Source organism: Pogoniulus pusillus, chromosome 1 (genome assembly GCF_015220805.1).
Source record: "Pogoniulus pusillus isolate bPogPus1 chromosome 1, bPogPus1.pri, whole genome shotgun sequence".
Taxonomy (NCBI): domain Eukaryota; kingdom Metazoa; phylum Chordata; class Aves; order Piciformes; family Lybiidae; genus Pogoniulus; species Pogoniulus pusillus.
This window is the reverse complement of record NC_087264.1, coordinates 24,182,913-24,204,106: the sequence shown is the minus strand read 5'-3', so window position 1 is coordinate 24,204,106 and position 21,194 is coordinate 24,182,913. Positions and strand designations below refer to the sequence as shown.

The 21,194-nt window shown below is 53.0% G+C and overlaps 1 protein-coding gene across 1 annotated transcript in view; it reads right to left on the bottom strand.

Moving 5' to 3' along the window:
• SLC8A3 (solute carrier family 8 member A3) overlaps positions 1-20,723 on the bottom strand; it is a 131,613-nt gene extending 110,890 nt beyond the window's left edge. Inside the window, exon 1 of the mRNA XM_064144126.1 lies at positions 20,652-20,723. The gene's annotated coding sequence lies outside the window, so the exon portion shown is untranslated. The remainder of the gene's footprint in view (positions 1-20,651) is intronic.
• Positions 20,724-21,194: the final 471 nt, after the last annotated feature.

Here is a 21,194-nt window from a genome sequence, read left to right as displayed (position 1 = left end):
GGTGGGGTTTGAGGAGAGCAGAGCAAAGGGGCAGAATCCCCTCCCTTGCCCCCTTCAGGTACTGGAAGGCCACTCCAAGGTCTCTTCTCCAGGCTGTAGGGCCACAACTCTCAGCCTGTCCTCACAGCAGAGCTGCTCTATGTGTTAGGATCAGCCAAACTCAGACTATGGGTTGTAAGCTAAAATCCCAAGGATTTAGGAAGTTTTCTCCACTGGTTTTCACCTGCCTAGACAAACAATTCGATGCTAAGTGGAGGTCACAGTCATTTTGTAAACTGAAACAGCAGTGACCTGATCTTGAAATTCTTTGACACAGACCAAACTCCCCAATGGAATCAACAAGAACTTTTCCCACAGACAGGCTTAATATGAGCTCATTAACATGGAAAGCATTAACTTAACCAATCTGAAAAACAGAGTGAAGCATTCTTGCAGATGACACCACGCTTGGAGCAGCTGTGGAGCTACTGGAGGGTAGGAGAGGCCTGCAGAGGGACCTGGCCAGGCTGGATGGGTGGGCAGAGGCCAATGGGATGAGATTGAACAAGGCCCAGTGCAGGGTTCTACACTTTGGCCACAACAACCCCAAGCAGCACTACAGGCTGGGGCCAGAGTGGCTGAGAGCAGCCAGGCAGAGAGGGACATGGGGGAGCTGGTAGAGAATAGGCTAAAAAGCCTGGCTGGGGCACTTAGTGCCATGGTCTGGTTGTTTGGACAGGGCTGGGTGCTAGGTTGGGCTGGATGAGCTTGGAGGTCTCTTCCAACCTGGTTGATTCTATGATTCTCTGATTCTATGATACTGTCATCCTCCCCTTGCTAACTGATGCAAGAGTGCTTCACAACCCAGAATGAAACTATTAAATTTTAAAAGTGCTCTTAATAAAACATTGAGGCAAAAGTTTTAACGCTCAGGTGACAGAGGACAAGAGAGTTAAAACTCGCTCGGTAGCTCTAGGTCAGCAAGGTTGCTTATATAAGTTTCAAGTTGTCCCTCAGACATATCTAGTAAACTCAGTCCAGAAATCACCAGAGGAGCCACATCTCCTACTCTCCTTCTCTAAGTATCACACAATCAAGCAGACTGGAAGAGACCTCCAAGCTCAGCCAGCCCAACCTAGCACCCAGCCTTAGACAAGCAACCAGACCATGGCACTAAGTGCCCCAGCCAGGCTTGGATTCAACACCTCCAGGCACAGCGACTCCACCACCTCCCTGGGCAGCCCATTCCAATGCCAATCACTCTCTCTGCCAACAGCTTCCTCCTAACATCCAGACTAGACCTCCCCTGCCACAGCTTGAGACTGTGTCCCCTTGTTCTCTTGCTGCTTGCCTGGCAGAAGAGCCCAACCCCACCTGGCTACAGCCTCCCTTTAGGTAGCTGCAGACAACAATGAGCTTTGCCCTGAGCCTCCTCTTCTGCAGGCTGCACACCCCCAGCCCCCTCAGCCTCTCCTCACAGGGCTCTGCTCCAGGCCCCTCACCAGCCTTGCTGCCCTTCTCTGGACATCTTCCAGCACCTCAATATCTCTCTTGAATGGAGGAGCCCAGAACTGGACACAGCACTCAAGGGGTGGCCTGAGCAGTGCTGAGCACAGGGGCACAAGAACCTCCCTTGTCCTGCTGGCCACACTGCTCCTGAGCCAGCCCAGGATGCCATTGGCTCTGCTGCCCACCTGGTCACTCTGCTGCCTCCTCTTCATCTCCTCTTTACCAGCACCCCCAGCTGCCTCCCTGCCTGGCTGCTCTCAGCCACTCTGTCCCCAACCCGTAGTACTGCTTGGGGTTGTTGTGGCCAAAGTGCAGAACCCTGCACTTGGCCTTGTTCAGTCTCATCCCATTGGCCTCTGCCCACCCATCCAGCCTGGCCAGGTCCCTCTGCAGGGCTCTCCTACCCTCCAACAGCTACACACCTTCTCCTAGCTTGGTGTCATCTGCAAACTTACTGATGCTGGACTCAATCCCCTGCTCCAGATCATCAATAAAGACTGAAGTGGTCCAGGCACAGTAGCCAGGCAGGAACCCGTTTCCTGGTTGAGTCCTGGGACAGCCACCAGCCAGCTATGCTGGGTGCTAGCCCTAGCATCTGTGCCACACAATGCTCCCATCCCCCAGACTGGCACCATTTCTTTAGCTTCTTCACAAAGGAGAAAGCAAAAAGGAAATGTCCTATTTGTTATCGTTGCTGTTCCAAATGCACACCCCAAGAAATGTTCTTACCAGCAGTGCCACAGCACACAAAGTGAAACTGTGAGGCCACCCCACAAGCCTGTCCAGATGGGCTCATTCCTGGCTTGCTGAGGAAAAAGAATACTACAGAAGAGAAGGGTGGCAGAAGCAGCACAAATGGGGCAGTGGGAAACTGGAGAGTGGGGAGAAGGAGAAGGCTACAGCTCTGAAATCATCTTTACTGCTGCAGTGGTGAAGATTTCTACATTTGACAGCGCAATGGGCACAGAAATGGGGTAGAGACATGTGCTAGTTTGAGCCTAGCTGGGATGTTTTGGAGAGAAGAATCAGATGCTAGGCTGTGAAAAGGAAACAATGCTGATGTCTGCTGCACTCACAGGCTTGCTGAGATGGGTAAGAGCATGAACACAAACATAGATAAAGGAGTCTCTCTCTCTGGGCTTTGGGGCTGCACTTCTCTCTCTAACCTAACCTTCCATCTGTGTGACTAATCCATCTGCTTCCTAACCCCCCTGGCTGAGCTTCCAAGCTACCTGAAGCATAAGGCAAAGTCTGGGGTAAGGTAGAGGGGTGGGAGGAAGGTGCAAGGGTGGTTGGGAGCCCCTGCTGGGGACTCTGGTTTCTGGGAGGGCTGCTGTGTTTCCGTTTTACCTTTTTAACTTGTCTATTTCTGTCTATATTGTAAACATATTGCTTGTCTCTTGTGCTAAGCTGTAAATATAAAGCTTCACTCAATTTCCAGATCGACAGAGCCTAGTCTGGGTGACTTTCACAAGTTGGGGGGGGGGGGGGGGGGGGAAGAGCAGGTAACACCCAAACCATCACAAGGCAAAAGGCTTTGCCCACTTAGCGCAGAATCATAGAATCAACCAGGTTGGAAGAGACCTCCAAGCTCAGCCAGCCCAACCTAGCACTCAGCCCTGGCCAATAAACCAGACCATGGCACTAAGTGCCCCAGCCAGGCTTGGCTTCAACACCTCCAGGCACGGCCACTCCACCACCTCCCTGGGCAAAGGTTTCACTGATTTCAGAACTACTTAGAGCAGAGCCAGAGGAGTTGCCCGGATCATGCCCCTCCATTGTTCCCCTTGTGAACAGTATTTCCACAGTGCCTTGTCCAGCCCTGCTTTAAATTACCCAAGCGATGGCACTTCTACAACTTCCCATAGAGACTCTGCCACAGGGTAATTTATCTCAGGGGTTATAGCCATCTTCTTTATATTTAGGATGAAATTAAGAAAATTTATACTGTTAGTTCTCATTATCCTGTCCTTGGAGCGCTCTCAGCCCTTCTCCTCTCTGTCTGAGATTTACATGCTTCAGATGCTTGTAAATAGCTGTTCTTCCTCCACAGTTATTCTTTGGCCAAAGCACACAAATTTATTTTAATCTTTATAAATTAGCCCAGGCTGCCCTTTCATCATTCATCTTCATCTCCTCTTGGTTCTCCATCCTCAAGGCGGTCAGAAGCTGCTGAGTATCTGGGAGAGCAGTACCTCAGTGCCTGCTCCCACTTGACAAACAGCAGCAGATCTGTTCTTGCTGGAGCAGGAAAAGTCAAGCCTGGCTGGTGGAGTCTCACCCCTCAGCTCTGCCCAATACCACATTTTCAGGAGGTATTGGACAGTTGCAAAGATCAAACCAGCTCTGCCCCACACCACGTTTTCAGGAGCTATTGGATGGTTGTGAAGATCAAACCAGGACTGACATGGAAAAATTCTTCCGCTGTACTCAGCACTGCTCAGGCAACCCCTTGAGTGCTGTGTCCATTTCTGGGCTCCTCCATTCCAGAGAGATGTTGAAGTGCTGGAAGGTGTCCAGAGAAGGGCAGCAAGGCTGGGGAGGGGCCTGTAGCACAGCCCTGTGAGGAGAGGCTGAAGGAGCTGGGGGTGTGCAGCCTGCAGAAGAGGAGGCTCAGGGCAGACCTCATTGCTGTCTGCAGCTCCCTGAAGGGAGGCTGTAGCCAGGTGGGGTTGGGCTCTGCTGCCAGGCAACCAGCAACAGAACAAGGGGACACAGTTTCAAGCTGTGCCATGGGAGGTCTAGGCTGGATGTTAGGAGGAAGTTGTTGGCAGAGAGAGTGATTGGCATTGGAATGGGCTGCCCAGGGAGGTGGTGGAGTCGCCGTGCCTGGAGGTGTTGAAGCCAAGCCTGGCTGGGGCACTCAGTGCCATGGTCTGGTTGATTGGTTAGGGCTGGGTGCTAGGTTGGACTGGCTGAGCTTGGAGGTCTCTTCCAGCCTGGTGGATTCCATGAAGCTCGCAGCGTTGCGCAGTTCCGAAGGTCTCTGTGCCCATGTCCCCAGCTCAGCAGGGCTGATACGGGGGCACTGCGCTGCTCGCTGCTGTGGAAGGCAGGCAGGCAGGCAGGCTGGCAGGCAGGCAGGCAGGCAGGCAGAGCTCCCGGCGGCTCAGCCGGGCGGGCAGCGGCTCCAGCCGGGAGCAGGGAAGCACACGGCGGGACGCAGCGGCTGCTTCTGCAGCTCCGAGCACAGCAGGCGGTGTGAAAAACGCACTCAGCTGTGGGTTATCCTCAGAATACCTCCCACTTCACTTAGCAGGTGCCCAGACCTGCGACTCGGCCATCTGAATACAGTTATCAAAGCAGATTTCACACAGCACCCTCCCTCTGTAGCGACCCAGATCCCCACGCACCTCTTGCTGACAACCCAGAGATCTTAATCCCTCCTTTTCAGCAGCCAACTCTGCTGCTGCTGCTGCTGCTGCCTTAAGGAAATAAACCCTCACATCTCCCATGATTAATTAATTTCTCCTAAGTCCAGGCTGCTTATTGCTCTTTGTTCATTTTGCACTAGCTGTTTACAGCTTCTCTCTTAATATTAGCTCTGTTATTTGCCAGAGACTCAAGTCATATTTACCATACGGTAATTGCAGAGACGACACAGACAACAAACAGCGCAAGCCGAGCTGCCACAGCAATTACAGTAAGTGGCGGCAGCCTCCGGGCTATCTGCCGCCCCACCTGCACTTCTTCTGCCCCACGCCCTCTGACACCTCTCTTTGTGGGTCACACAAAGCCATATGCCACTCTGATGCCCATAGCAAACACAGGCAGAGAATCTCTGGCCAGCCTGATGGCGGGTAGGGTGTCCCTGCCCATGGCAGAGGGGTCAGAACTACCTGATCCTTGTGGTCCCCTCTAACTCTGACTGATTCTATGATTCTGTGAGTCACCCACAGGATGGCCAAGGGCTCAGGCCCAGCATGGGTTTAGGAAGGGCAGGTCCTGCCTGACCAACCTGAGCTCCTTTTAGGATCGGGTTCCTGCCTGGTGAGTGTGGGGCAGGCTGTGGATGGAGCTGCACTGCAGCAAAGCCTTTGACAGCATCTGCCACAAGAAGTTCCTGGCACAGCTGGCAGCTCCTGGCACAGCTGGCAGCTCCTGGCACAGCTGGCAGCTCCTGGCTTGAACAGATTCACTCTGATATGGGTCAAGAACGGGCTGGAGGGCTGGGCCTAGAGAGTGGTGGTGAATGGTGCCACATCCAGCTGGCAGCTGGCACTGGTGATGTGCCCCAGGGATCAGTGCTGGGCACAGTCCTGTTCTATATCTTTACTGATGATCTGGAGCAGGGGATTGAGTCCAGTATCAGTAAGTTTGCAGATGACACCAAGCTAGGAGCAAGTGTGGAGCTGTTGGAAGGTAGCAGAGCCCTGCAGAGGGACCTGGCCAGGCTGGATGGGTGGGCAGAGGCCAATAGGATGAGATTGAACAAGGCCAAGTGCAGGGTTCTGCACTTTGGCCACAACAACACCAAGCAGCACTACGGGCTGGGGACAGAGTGGCTGAGAGCAGCCAGGCAGAGAGGCAGCTGGGGGTGCTGGTAAAGAGGAGATGAAGAGGAGGTAGCAGAGTGACCAGGTGGGCAGCAGAGCCAATGGCATCCTGGGCTGGCTCAGGAGCAGTGTGGCCAGCAGGACAAGGGAGGCTCTTCTGCCCCTGTGCTCAGTACTGCTCAGGTCACCCCTTGAGTGCTGTGTCCAGTTCTGGACTCCTCCATTCCAGAGAGATGTTGAGGTGCTGGAAAGTGTCCAGAGAAGAGCAGCAAGGCTGGGGAGGGGCCTGGAGCAGAGCCCTGTGAGGAGAGGCTGAGGGAGCTGGGGGTGTGCAGCCTGCAGAAGAGGAGGCTCAGGGCAGACCTCATTGCTGTCTGCAGATCCCTGAAGGGAGGCTGTAGCCAGGTGGGGTTGGGCTCTTCTCCCAGGCAAGCAGCAACAGAACAAGGGGATACAGGCCCAAGTTGTGCCAGGGGAGGTCTAGGCTGAATGTTAGGAGGAAGTTGTTGTCAGAGAGAGTGATTGGCATTGGAATGGGCTGCCCAGGGAGGTGGTGGAGTCACCGTGGCTGGAGGTGTTGAAGCCAAGCCTGGCTGGGGCACTTAGTGCCATGGTCTGGTTGCTTGTCTAAGGCTGGGTGCTAGGTTGGGCTGGCTGAGCTTGGAGGTCTCTTCTGACCTGGTTGATTCTATTCTATTCTATTCTATTCTATTCTATTCTATTCTATTCTATTCTATTCTATTCTATTCTATTCTATTCTATTCTATTCTATTCTATTCCATTCCATTCCATTCCATTCCATTCCATTCCATTCCATTCCATCTTTCTTCACTATGGCATTACCAGAGAGGACTACTGAACCTTTTTCCTCTCAGTCTTTGTTTCAGCTGCAGGTCTGCCCTTCCCGACTGGTTGCCCCAGTCTGTCTTGTCAAGGGTAGGTAATCTGGAGCTAGTAACTCTCAATATCCACACTTCCTTTGCCATTGGTACAACAGCACTAACTTTCTCCTCTGCCCCATCCACGGTCTCAATGTGTGTCAGGTATTTCACTGGATGAGTCACAAGGGAACACATTTCACGGGGTAATTAAAAGCTTAAAAAGAGAACTTCTTTAATTCCCTTGGACACCCTGACCCCGTTGAGACCACAGATTTTCCACATGATATAATATTCCTGAAAGAAACCCAAACAGATGACTCCATGAGGCCACTGCTGTCTCCTCTAAAGAAACTCGGGAGGCTTAATTTTGCTTCCTGCAAAGAGTACTCGAGAGGTCTCACATGCAAAAGGCACAGTGCTAAGCCAGGCCAATACATGATCCTTCAAGAAGATGAATAGAAAAATCAAGATCATGTATGTGTGTGTGACAGCTTTAGAGCAAGGCACACAACAAAGCATCCTGGCTGAAAAGGACAAAGCTCCTCCCTTGCCATTTCATAGAACCACTCAGGATTGGAAGGCACCACAAGGAGCAGCCAGTTCCAACCCCCCTGCCATGCCCAGGGACACCCTACCCTAGAGCAGGCTGCCCACAGCCTCAGCCAGCCTGCCCTTAAACACCTCCAGCCATGGGGCCTCAACCACCTTCCTGGGCAACCCAGTCCAGCCTCTCACCACTCTCATGCTCAACAACTTCTTCCTCATGTCCATCCTGAATCTCCCTACCTCCAGCTTTGCTCCACAAACATTTCCAACATGCCTGCAGTCAGCAGTCTTAACTTAGACACTGATGAGCAACATTTGAAAGCTGGATGCAGGGCATCGTGTATCAGAAGAATTTCCTAGCCAAGTACTTAGATTCCTGTTGTATTTAATCTCCAAAGTAGAAGCAGAAGCATTTTCATTGTATCCACCAGCTTCCCTCCTCTGACCCTCCCCTCCAAAAGCCTTCTTGTATACAAAGTCATCTTAAAAGCAAAGACTGCCTTTTCAACCTAGTCAACTTGCATAGCATCAGGTGAAGGCTGGCAAGGGAGAAGAGAGGGTCCTTAGGACCAGATTTTCCCTGGTCTAAATCAGCATATGTCAGACAACCCCGAGGCAGCAGAGCCAGATTATTCTACTAGAAGAGCTTCCTGAAGAGCTTTGGCAACATTTCACAGCATAAACTTCCAAAAAGGAAAGCTTCATCTATTTCCTCTTTGCAACTCTTGTCACATGCATCACCTGGGGAGGCATGTTCTCTTTCCTCAATGCCAGCTGTATTCCTGTCCATCCTAGCCTGGTTCCTCTCTCCTCCCATTGCTCCACGCTGGCCCCAGATTTGCTACAACTAGTTCTGCCAACAGGAGCAGCTGAGTCATGGGAGATGACCACATCAGCCAAATGCACTGAAATGAGACAAAGGGAGGAGAAAAATCCTCCTCCTTCCAAGGACCCCAGAACCCAGCTAGAAAGAGAGCCCGGAGTTCACAGGCTCACAGGATGTTAGGGGTTGGAAGGGACCCAAGGAGATCATCCACTCCAACCCCCCTGCCAGAGCAGGACAATGCTATCTCACACAGATCACAGAGGAACACATCCAGACAGGCCTAGAAAGGTTCCAGAGAAGGAGACTCCACAACCTCTCTGGGCAGCCTGTGCCAGTGCTCTGGGACCCTCCCAGGAAAGAAGTTCCCCTTTTTGTTGAGGCAGAACCTCCTGTGCTGCAGCTTCCACCCATTGCTCCTTGTCCTATTCCAGGGAGCAGTGAGCCTGTCCCCGCCTCCTGGCAGCCTTTAGATACTTATAACCATTTATCAAATCCCCTCTAAGTCTTCTTCAGACTAAGCAGCCCCAGGTCCCTCAGCCTCTCCTCATCAGCCATGCCCTCCAGTCCCCTCATCATCCTCTTAGCCCTCCGCTGGACCCTCTCCAGCAGATCCCTGTCCCTCTCCAACTGGGGAAGGAGAGGGATCTTCTGCATCATGTGGCCAGTTGTCACCTCGGCTCAGCATCCTAAAGCATCTCATCTTGAGGGTATAATGACAGGAGTCACTGTTTTAATGTAAGTGCTTGAAAAAGATGCTCATCCCATGCAGCCACTCACTGTATGGTCTATTTAAGCCACCAAGGCAAAGAGAGAGGCTGTCCTCTATCTTCCCACTGAGGGAGACAAACTCTGTTATGGATACTGGTAGTCCCACAGCTCCACCAGTTTCACTGCAGAGCTTGTGTCACCTTCAGGCACTGGAGAAATTATCTTTCCACCCATTTCTGCAGACAGGATTAAAACTGAGATGTGCTTTACTTGCTTTGAAGTCCAGATCTCTCTTAAGACAAGGGTAAGACAAGAAAATTGCAGAGTCCTTCTGTTGCTGGGAGTTTCAGTGGAGGCCTGACCTAAGCAGCAGCTAAGGCAGGAATGGACAGCCTGTTTGCACACATCCACTCCACACTTAGCCATCATCCCCTGCTACCTCAGCCCAGAAAGCCTCTCCTGCACAGCTGCACTTCTTTGGTGGTGCCCCGAATCCAGCTCTTCCTGTCATTGCCCATGACAGTAATTCCTGTCATCTGAGAAACCTGTCACAGGTGACAGAAAAACCCTTTGCCCAGAACACTCCTGAGACACCAGAAGGTGAGGAACAGTGTGACAAGGGGAGCATCACTCCAGGCAGAGCCACCATTACTATTTCATCCAGGTCAGTGACACAAACAGGGAAAAGAACAAGCACAAAAGGTCTTTGACAGAGGATGGTCACTTCTAAAGACAAGCAAAGCCTCGAATCCATTTTACTGTGGGAACCCAATGAGCTGATGAATAAAAATAGATCCTGTATCCCAACCGCCCTCCTTCCCAGTGCTCCCTGACCACTGCTCCCCCTGCAGACATGCACACCAACTTCCGTGCCTGCCTCTTCCTCTAACCCTTCCTCCTCCAGCACCTCAGTGGTCCTTCCCATACCCAGATACCACCCAAGCAAGAGGCAGCAGGTACTGCAGCCCCTCCTGAGCCCCCTGTGCTGGCCAGGTGGTCAGCAAGCCACCAGCACCACTGGTGCCCCTTGCATAGGAAGATGACATCTGAGAGCCCGCCACCCATTTTGTCTGAGGTGACTGCAGCCAGCCCACCATGCCTGTACAGACGCCTCCAAACTATGCCCATGCTGCCCCTTCGTGCTCTCTTTGCAGTGGTAAGTAGGTGAGGTGTCCAGAATCCTGCACAACCAAGCACCACTCCCACGTCCTCTCCCTCAGCCTTCCCAAGGAAATCAGCTTTGGTCAGAGGAAGAGGAGAGGTCAACCAAGCCCAAAGAAGCTTGAGGCTAGCACCAGGAGGAAGCTACCAGACTCAGGGCATTTTATCTAGTGAGCAGTGGAAACCTTTTTAGTTCTGTGCATTTGTGTATCTGTGGAGCTCAATGCTGTAGGAAGTAAGTACTGAAGACTCCAAGGACAGAATAGATGTGCATGGAAACTCTCAAATGATCCATAGATTCCCCAGCCAGGATGCAGGCTACTCTTGCTCTAGTGCGTGTTTTGACCTCTGCCTGTTACTGTGACACTGAAAGCTGGAAAGACCTCTCTTAACTGAGCATCTGCCTCCTGTCTGGGCTATCCTCCTGCTTTGTCTGAGCCAAGCCCAGATGGACCCAAGTGACAGGCAGAAAGCCAGATGCAGAGGGGCTGAACGTGTGAGGGATAGAGCTGGGAGACTGGGAAGAATAGAACAGTTTGGGTTGGAAGGAACCTTTAAAGGTCATTTAGTCCAACCTCCCTGGACATATTTCAACAGATTAGGTTGTTCAGAGTCCCTTCCAACCTGACCCTGAATCTTTCCAGGAATGGGGAATCTACCACATTTCTGGGCAACTTGGGCCAGTGTTTTACCACCCTCATTGCAGAAATTTTCTCCCTTATACCTAGTTTGAATCTCTTCTCTTTTAGTTTAAAATCATTATTGGAATGGGCTGCCCAGGGAGGTGGTGGAGTCGCCGTGCCTGGAGGTGTTGAAGCCAAGGCTGGCTGGGGCACTTAGTGCCATGGTCTGGTTGCTTGTCTAGGGCTGGGTGCTAGGTTGGACTGGCTGAGCTTGGAGGTCTCTTCCAACCTGGCTGATTCTATGATTCTGTGATCATCTAGTCCAACCCCCCTAGTTGCTACTGATTCCTTGACTTGCATCACCTCATGGGTGATAAGACAGGGGAGCCTTTAGAGCTGGCTTCTTCTGCTGAGCTGAAGTGCTGTGCACTGGAATACTGCACAGCAGCTTTAGGTGAGTGGCAGCTGAGCACTCAGCACTCCCCCCGCACATGCTGGATGAGCTTGGAGGTCTCTTCCAACCCGGCTGATTCTATGATTCTCTCTTGTCCTGTTGCAACAAGCCCTGCTAAAATCCCATCTTTCCTACAGGCCCACCTTTAGGTCCTGGAAAGCTTCTATAAGGTCTCTAGAGCATTCTTTACTCCACGCTCAACAATCTCAGTTCCCTCGGGCTTTTTTTTCCATGGGAGAAGGCAGAGAGAGTTGTTGAGGGAAGCGAGGAGGACAGAGGGGTGGAGGGGGTGACTCACTGAGATGCATGAAGCAGCAAGGAGATGATGGATCTAGGCAGGCAACAGGCAAGCTGGCAATTTTTGTTAGGAGTGACGTAGATGCACCAAGTGCAGCTGAGCATCTTCTCACCTTCAGTCTCCCGGTGTGATTCCCCTGAGTGGAGGCAGCTCTGCTGTGCTCTGAAGGTTAAGCTGTGCCTTCTGCCTGGCACAAGAGCACAGTGCAGCCAATGGGTAAAACTGCCTACCTACTTAAAAGCAAACCCCAACACTGCCAGGAGGGACAGGCTTTATTTTTAGCTGGGACGTTAGCAGGGTCACTGCTGGTGCTGCATTCCCCCACAGAAGCCAGGGTTTCATGAAGTGTGCTGTGTGCGCAGGGTCACTGCCGGGGAAACATCTGTCAGGTCAGCTTGGAGGAGATGGATTATTTAAGTTAGGGAAAGAGAAACGTTTACTAGAAGAAGTGAAACTCCTCTGGAAGGTTAAAATGGAATGGGGGGGGGGAGAAAAAGGTACGTAGAGAGTCAGAGCAGGTGGTAATTCCTGTGAGGGCAGTGTTTAGTGCACCCATCTCCAGATGCTCTGGCTGCAGAATTACCCCGTCAGGTCTAACTCCAGCAGCATATCCGAGCTTTGAAAGGCTCATTCTTGTTTTGGGGGCTTCCAAAACACAAGCAGCAGTGTGTCACTGTCCCTCACTGAGATCCTCTAAAAAGGAAAAACACACAGAGAATGCCTCACCTTGCCTCGCACCTCAAACACACTGAGAGCACCACCTCGCTCTGGTCCTCCCGCAGCCCCCAGCTAGCCCTGGGGCAGTCAGCCCTCCCAGGGCTCTAATGGACACAGGGGCTGAACGTACCTTGATGCCTTCAACTTGTAAAGGAATGGAGTCTATTACTATTTCTGGGAGGACAGGAGAATCTCAAGAAGTGACAAGGCTGGAGGCAGAGATAAGTTTAGCCGGGAGCGACTGGCGGAGGCATGCCATTGTAACGGGTCCAAATGCACCTTGCTTTTGGGGAATGGACTTCCTGAGAGAAGGGCACTGCAAGGATCCCAAGGGTTATAAATGGACCTTTGGAATAGCAACTGTGGAAGGTGACAGGGTTCCTGTTACTCGGGAAAAGCATTTGCTGGGGAAGTCTGTTTGGGTATTATCCCCTTCAGGGGAGGCTACGCCTGTCCGAGAGGTGGTTTCTGCCAAAGGACCTGGACATACATACTGGGTTGTGCAAAAGAATGGTGAAATACAATGTGAGCAAGGGAGGGTCTCCTCCCCCTCTACTCTGACCTGCTGAGACCTCATCTTGAATACTGTGCTCAGTTTTGAGCTCCCCAGCTGAAGAGGGGCAGGGATCTGCTGAAGAAAGTCCAGTGGAGGGCTACGAGGATGACGAGGGGATTGGAGGGCATGGCTGATGAGGAGAGGCTGAGGGACCTGGGACTGCTTAGTCTGGAGAAGAGAAGACTGAGAGGGGATTTGATAAATGATTATAACTATCTGAGGGCTGGGGGATAGGCTCTGCTCACTGCTCCCTGGAATAGGACAAGGAGCAATGGGTAGAAGCTGCAGCACAGGAGGTTCCAGCTCAACAAAAGGGGGAACTTCTTTCCTGGAAGGGTCCCAGAGCACTGGCACAGGCTGTCCAGAGAGGTTGTGGAGTCTCCTTCTCTGGAGCCTTTCTAGGCCTGTCTGGATGTGTTCCTCTGTGATCTGTGTGAGATAGCATTGTCCTGCTCTGGCAGGGGCCTGGACTGGATGATCTCCTTGGGTCCCTTTCAACCCCTAATATCCTGTGAGCCTGTGTTCCACTGATACAAAAAAAATCAAGGAATGCTGGTGAAAAGGTCTCACAGACCAGATGCTCATATTGAGGGGGTCTGTGACGAGCCATAAAATACCAAACTCTGTAGAGATGTTTGTTTGTGGTAATCAGTCCATAATATGCAAACCTAAGCAAGGGCTGCTGCAGAAGTGTCTGCAGCTACTCATTGGAGATCTGTGATAAGCAACCTCGTAAAGACCCAGGCCTGCAGTGACTAAGGAAAGCAGGAAGGAGATAGAGGAGAAGCAGGGATACGCTGACATCAGCAACTAGGAAGGGTCTGCTGACCTTCTGGTGGCCTTTTGGTATCTGAAGGGGGCCTACAAAAAAGCTGGGGAGAGACTTTTTAGGCTCTCAGGGAGTAGCAGGACTGGGGGGAATGGAGCACAGCTTGAGGTAGGGAGATTCAGGATGGACATGAGGAAGAAGTTGTTGAGCATGAGAGTGGTGAGAGGCTGGACTGGGTTGCCCAGGGAGGTGGTTGAGGTCCCATGGCTGGAGGTGTTTAAGGTAAGGCTGGCTGAGACTGTGGGCAGCCTGCTCTAGGGTAGAGTGTCCCTGGGCATGGCAGGGGGCTTGGAACTGGCTGCTCCTTGTGGTCCCTTCCAATCCTGACTGATTCTATGATTCTATGTCCAGAGATGAGAAAGACCTTGTGAGGAGGACTGTGTGGGATGTTCACTGCAGATAACCATTCCAGGGTTGGAACTGGGGTGGAGAATGGAAAAAATACCCCTGATAATGAACCCCAAGAAACAACTCTAACAACCCTACCTCCTGCTATGCATATGCCTGCTCTTGTGACATAAGCTGTGGCTTGTGCCAGCATGGGCTGTGCAGGATTGATGGAGCCATCCTGCCTGCATCCAGCGCTGCAATACAACAACCTACTGCAGGAGTTTTGGGGTTCGTGTCACAGGTCACCACAAAAGAACTTAACGTTAGCAGAGAGAACGCAGATAGAAGTTGTTGTGAGTTCTGCAGATAATTGTGGCTGAGCTCAGCACCCTCAGCAAGCTCAGGCCAGCAGCGCAGACTCAAGCCTGCTGTGGCCTCATCAGGACAAGGAGTCAGGTCCTTCCCTGCTAGTGGGTTTCGTGGGTGCAAGCCTAATAAACCAGTTGGCACCAGTCCCTCTTGCATTGCCAGGGAATGCAATCTGGAGGCTTCAGTAGGGAGAGATTGTTGTTGACGAAGTGCTGAGTGCTGGTGTGAAGCTTTCAAGAGCTGAGAGCAGAGGGGGAAGTTCTCATTTCATTCTCTCCTTGAAGAACCTGGGTCCATTTGGCATGTTGTGCCTGAGAAGGAGCTCGGCCTAGACTCTCTGATTCACTTTTTTTAATCAAGATCAACCCCTCTGCATGTTCTTGGGAAGATTTCATATTCAAATTTATTTTCTCCTGTTTTTTCTTCTCTTCTTCTTTCTTTGCCCTGCTGATTCTTGTGCCTCTTAATAGCTTAAGAAGTGCTTTGCAGACCCCATCACTCTTAGGTTCTTTGCAACTCATATGTACTCACAACTATCCATCTCATCAAAAAACAAACTTCAAGGCTGAACCAACTCCAAGCCTTAACTGCTGCAGGCTACCCGGGCAGCAGCCTTACGGGTGGAAGCAAGGCTTCTCTAGCCAGCCTCAGCATTTCCCACCTCTGCTCTTCTGTTCCCACTCTGCACCAGCTCTCCCTTTTTTGTAGGCACAGCTATGCTACGAACAGGGACCACAAACAGATCTGGCTGAGAAGTAAGGTGAACCTGGCCTGACGTGCCACTGTGCCAGTACCCTGCAGAGGGTGGAATGGGAGCAAGTCCAGTTTTGAAGCCCTGCTATAGTCTGCTAGTGAATGGAAATGCTCAATGGAAACCAAGCTTCTCCCTAAATCTGAATGCTCTGCAAAAGCTCCCTGGTTTATGGTGATGGAAAAGCCTGGTGGAGCCGTTGGTTAGAAAACAAAAGCTATCATAAAAGACATGTTAAGGGCTCCGAGCTCCCCTCGCTCCCATGATGTCAGCTGTCAGAAACACCAACGTGGGCTCAGCTGTGTGATCAAAGGCTCCAGCCAGCGGATTTAAAGGCAGAATTACCATAGAACTGGGAGCTGGAGGAACATGGGCATGATCACCACCTGCTCAGAAATGTGCTCCTGCAGGGTGAACCAACCACTTAACCATGCTGTACCACAGGAACAGCAGCACTTGGGTCTTCTTGACGAGACGCTGGCAAGACAGAGGCAGGGGGGAGTGCTGGTACCTTCCAAATGGCATGACGCATGCCTGCTGCCCGCTGCCTTGCCATTCCCATGAAGCCCTGTGACAAAGATGCCCAGAGGGCAGAGCAGAGGCCATCACGCTGCACTTCGTGCGCACACAGCCGTGAGGGCCCTCAACCAAAGCCTGCAGCATAAAGAAGAGAGAGCAGAGGGGAAGGAACAAGGAAGGGAGGAAGGAAGGAAGGAAGGAAGGAAGGAAGGAAGGAAGGAAGGAAGGAAGGAAGGAAGGAAGGAAGGAAGGGCAGGCAAGAAAGGGAGGAAGGGAGGAAGCAAGCTCCTGTCTGTATAGCACAAGTGCCCAAGCAGTCTGGCAGTCCATTGAAGCTACAGACCTGAGGTGCTTCCTGGATTTCATTCTGGAAGTAAGCATCTACAGCAAGCTTGTCTTTGGCCCCAAAACTCCACAGCCCCATGTCACTGCAATCAGCAAATGCAGAGCCACAAGCTCAGGAGCAGAGAAGGTAATTCAAAAATGCCCCAAGAGCAGCCTGTGACCTCACACATCCCTCACTGCACAGAACTCTTTTGGACTAGACTGTAATCTGTTAGACATTTGTATGGACCCCGGAAAGGCTCCCAGCAAGGCTGATTCTTGAGGAGTTACTGTCATCTAAACAGTAAATCAGGCTGGATGGGTGGGCAGAGGCCAGTGGGATGAGACTGAACAAGGCCCAGTGCAGGGTTCTAGACTTTCACCACAACAACCCCAAGCAGTGTACAGGCTGGGGGCAGAGTGGCTGAGAGCAGCCAGGAAGAAAGGGACCTGGGAGTGCTGGTAGAGAGGAGCTGAAGATGATGCAGCAGTGTGCCCAGGTGGGCAGCAGAGCCAATGGCATCCTGGGCTGGCTCAGGAGCAGTGTGACCAGCAAGACAAGGGAGGTTCTTGTGCCCCTGTGCTCAGCACTGCTCAGGCCACCCCTTGAGTGCTGTGTCCAGTTCTGGGCTCCTCCATTCCAGAGATGTTGAGGTGCTGGAAGGAGTCCACAGGAGGGCGACAAAGCTGGTGAGGGGCCTGGAGCACAGCCTTGTGAGGAGAGGCTGAGGGAGCTGGGAGTGTGCTGCCTGCAGAAGAGGAGGCTCAGGGCAGAGCTCATTGCTGGCTACAACTACCTGAAAGGAGGCTGTAGCCAGGTGGGGTTGGGCTCTTCTGCCAGGCACACAGCAACAGAACAAGGAGACACAGTCTCAAGCTGTGCCAGGGGAGGTCTAGGCTGGATGTTAGGAGGAAGTTGTTGTCAGAGAGAGTGATTGGCATTGGAATGGGCTGCCCAGGGAGGTGGTGGAGCTGCCGTGCCTGGAGGTGTTGAAGCAAAGCCTGGCTGGGGCACTTAGTGCCATGGTTTGGTTGATTGTCTAGGGCTGGGTGCTAGGTTGGTCTGGAGGAGCTTGGAGGTCTCTTCCAACCTGCTTGATTCTCTGATGATTCTAAATCAACAATAGGATCAATGCCTGCCACAATAGCTAAACGCAGTGGGTGATGGCAGACAAGAGCATCACAAATAGAAATTTCCTGGCTTCAGAGACTTCTTTTCTCTGTTAAGAAGACGGTTTTGTCTGTGTGATTTAATTTCTCTCACTTTTTTCTTCTTTTTTTTTAGATATTACTGCCTGAATAAGTAAAAAAACCCACCAACAACCCTGGCTGGCAATCAAAGCCATCTTTTTAACTGTTGAAGCACATGAAACGCTTCTGAAACAGGAGAGCAACAAAGAACAAGGAACTATTTGTCAACGCCACTTGGTCACTGGGGAAGCTTAGGGGAGGAGACTGATGCTGTTTGTTTAAAAGAAGCAAACAAAAAGCTGACAGACAGACCATTTATCTGTATGCTGCTTCATTTGGAAACGCTGGCGGGGGCGGGGGGATTCATCTTCCCTTGGTTTCTAATAAAAACTGCTGACACACTCCTGTTATGGCACATCCCTGCCTTGGGCATGGAGGATGCCTCTCACGGGAAGGATTTGCTGCAGCCAATATACCCACGGGACAAGGATACCTACAGGGCAAGGCACACCAGCAGGTCAGCCCAGGTCCTTAGCAATCCCTCTACCTGTCCAACCAGCAACACCACTGCATCACACCAGCCTCATCTGACTTGAGTAACACCTTGCTCTACACTGAGTGCTGTGTCCAGTTCTGGGCTCCTCAACTCAAGACAGATGTTGAGGTGCTGGAAGGTGTCCAGAGAAAGGCAGCAAGGCTGGAGAGAAGCCTGGAGCACAGCCCTGTGAGGAGAGGCTGAGGAAGCTGGGGGTGTGCAGCCTGCAGAAGAGGAGGCTCAGAGCAGACCTCATTGCTCTCTACAGCTCCCTGAAGGGAGGCTGTAGCCAGGTGGGGTTGGTCTCTTCTGCCAGGCAAGCAGCAACAGACAAGGGTCTCTTCCAACCTGGCTGATTCTATGATTCCATTTTATGACTTCAGCACCACCAGCTGCAGAGAAAGGCAGATGAAGGAGGGAGGCTGGATTTATCCCTGGGTGTCTCTTTTCCTCCCACAAGCCAGCCAAGCCAAGAAGCAGTGCCTAGAGTAGCCTGTGACTGCTATGCAAAGTAACTGCCCACAGCTCCCAACAACAAAGTTTGCTGCAGTCGGATGGGGCAGCTCCTGCCCTCACAGTGCAAGCCTATGTGGCACAGCATGGTGGATGAGCCAGGCCACACTCAACATCCAGCTCCACATACCCTCTGCAGTCCCGGGTCCTGGTGGTCAAGACAGTGCAGAGCATGCTTCTCACCCTGCCCAGGGTGATGGCAAGGACTATCCCACCTGGTGATGGCATCAGCCATTGCAGGTGCCATCCTGTCAGGTGGCAGCTTTGTAGGGGTTGGGGTAATCTCTCTGCAAGGGACAAGTGCTGTCAGGATGGCTACACATTTGCCTTCTGTCTTGCACATTGTCACCCACTAGTTGCTGCAAGTATGTTTTCACATGGGTAGCAAAATATAACTAACAATACAAATGAGACCCAGGGAGACCAAACAGTGTGCCCAGAAGCACACTGGAGGTGTGCCAGAGCCCAGGTGCCTGCTTGCATTTCCACTGCACTCATGCAGGACCTCAGCAGCAAGACTGCCACAATCTGTCATACCTTGGCCATTTCAGAAATGCTTGAACCACCTACTTACTAGAGCAGGACTCGTATTTAGCTTGGGGAAAAGACCAAACAGATGGCTGTACTGCACCTTCTACCTAGAGGTCTCCATCTATTCCCACTCAGCTCTCTCCTTCCCCATCCCAGTTGCTACTATATCCTTTTATTTACCACAGAGATAACCAATTTGGCTGCAATCAGGTTTCCCACTTGCAGCAAACCCAAGAGCTCCTGCTCTCACTCCTCCTCAGCCAGCCCTCAGCAGCAGATGGACATGCTCTTCTCTGTCATCATGACTTCTGCACAGGAAACAGTCCTGTTCCAGCTGACCATAAAGGCCTGACCAGCAGCGGGACCCATGGCTGACTTAGCTCAGCCACGATCAAGCTACACAAGTGCCTGCAATGGAAGCGGATGGAGCAGGATTCGGATGCCTGTGGCACGGGCAAGCGATGCCTCTCCCCACTACACCAAACCTACACAACACCTTCGAGGCCTTTGTGTCTTAGCAGTCCCCTTAAGCCAGCTCTGCTCTCCTGGGCCTCTCGCCAGGCTCCCAGAGAGCACGGGATGAGCACTCTTGAATGGGCAGATGCTGCTGACAGTTGCCTAAGTCTTCCAGCCCTGTCCTCTCCAGACATCAAGAAGCTCAACAAAATCACCCTTCCGCTCCACAAGATGCCCTGAACTAAAGGAACAGCCCTTCTCACCCCGCACTCTTCCTTCAGTGTCTCACCTTACATCTGAAACAGGTATTTAGGGTGAAATCCCCAGAACAAGCCCAGGACCAAACCAAGGAGCCGGGAGCCCAACCATTACACTACAGCTCCACTTAGGGGGTGGGGGAGAGGGAAGAGATGAGGGTGGCTATCACGTTTTAGAATAACAGTAATCAAACCCCAAATCCCTTGCAATGGTTTCGTCTCCCACCCAGGGTGATCGATACTTGAAGACATCGGTGACAAAAATGAAGCCCTGAAGCTTGCCGGGAGGGAGGGAGGGAGGGAGGGAGGGAGGGAGAGAGGGAGGGAGGAAGAACACGAAACTGCCCAACATTTAGGTCAGCTCGCATGTGTGGGCATCACTGCTCCCCCCCACCTCCCCACTCCCTGTCAGGGACTGCGGGGGCCCCGCAAGCGGCCCCCTGCTCTATTTAGGGCAGAGCCTGGCGCAGCAGCAGCTATATTTGACACCGAGGGTAAACAAGCCGGCCCCGGCGGACGGAGCGCGACAGCTGCCCGGGACGGCGGCCTCGGTGCTCCCACCGCGCGGCCGGGGCGGACCTCCTCGGCCTCCCGCAGCGGGCAAAACACACCGTTAATAAAAAAAGGCAAATTAAAGGCGAGCCCAAAGGGAAATTTATAGCACTGCATGACAGCCGCTTTCCCGCCCGGCAGCCCCGCGCTCGCCGGCATCCCTAGGGGCCGCGCCGCATCGTGCCGTGCCGTGCCGAGCCGAGCCGAGCCGAGCCGGGGCACCCCCGCCAGTGGCTAGGGGGATCCCGGGGCCGCCTGGGCTCGGGCTGTTCCTCGCCGCTTACGTCCCGCCGGAACCTCCGCGGTTCTCACCGCCCGCTCCAGCTCTCCGCCAGGCCCCGACCCCGCAGCGCTCGGCCCAGCCCGGCCCGGTGCCCCCTCCCCGGCGCGCATCCACCCCGCAGCGCCTGCTCCGCGTCGTATGCAAAGCCCTGCCCCCGCAGCACACAACACGCACCCGCACCCGCACACACACAGACACACACGGAGCACCGCCGCTCCGGGAAAGCAGCGCGATGGAGCGGGGTCCCAGCGCCGGGGCGACGTTAAATATCCCCTTGCTACCCCCAGCCTGGGAGACGAGCAGCAGGGAGCCCCTTGCTCCGCCGACACACCCCCCCTTCCCCCCCAGCATCCCCGGCCGTTCGCATGCGAGGCGTGAAGCCCCCACTCGATAGCAGCAAACTTAACGGCCAGCCCTGGGTCTGCTAGGGAGCGGGGGGTCGCACCCACGTACTTACCCCTTCCGATGGCTTTCCCGACTTCTCTTTTTTATCCTTTCTTTCTCTTGTATTTTTTTTTGGCGAGGAGGAGGTGGGGGGAAGGGGGGGCGGTGGGCTCCGCTGCTTCCCCGGTACAAATCCTTCCGGTTCCTAAAGGGAGCTCATCGCATCTCCCGGTAATTCACCGACGGTGTGTGCGGGTACGGGGGGGATTCGCCTTTGCATGTCAGTCCAAGTTGCCTGGCTCGTTACGGAACCTGTGCTCGCTTTTGCAGCTGTCAGGGTGAGCGGGGAGGTGCATCTGGAAAAGGGGGTGGGGGTGGAGGTAAAATGTTGATAAATCCACCAGCCTTGATCTTCAGCTCCGTGCGATGGAGTTTGGGGAGGGAAGAGGGAGAGGTGGCGAAGGGGGAGGAGGACAGAGATTAATTGGGGGTCGAGGGAGGGGGGGGAAGAGAAAATGGCTTGTCCCCCAGATTGCCACTGAATCTGCTGGGCTTCCCCCGCTCCCGCGCTCACACCATCAGGGCTCGGTCCAGGCTTCCCAGCATCACGGCAAAG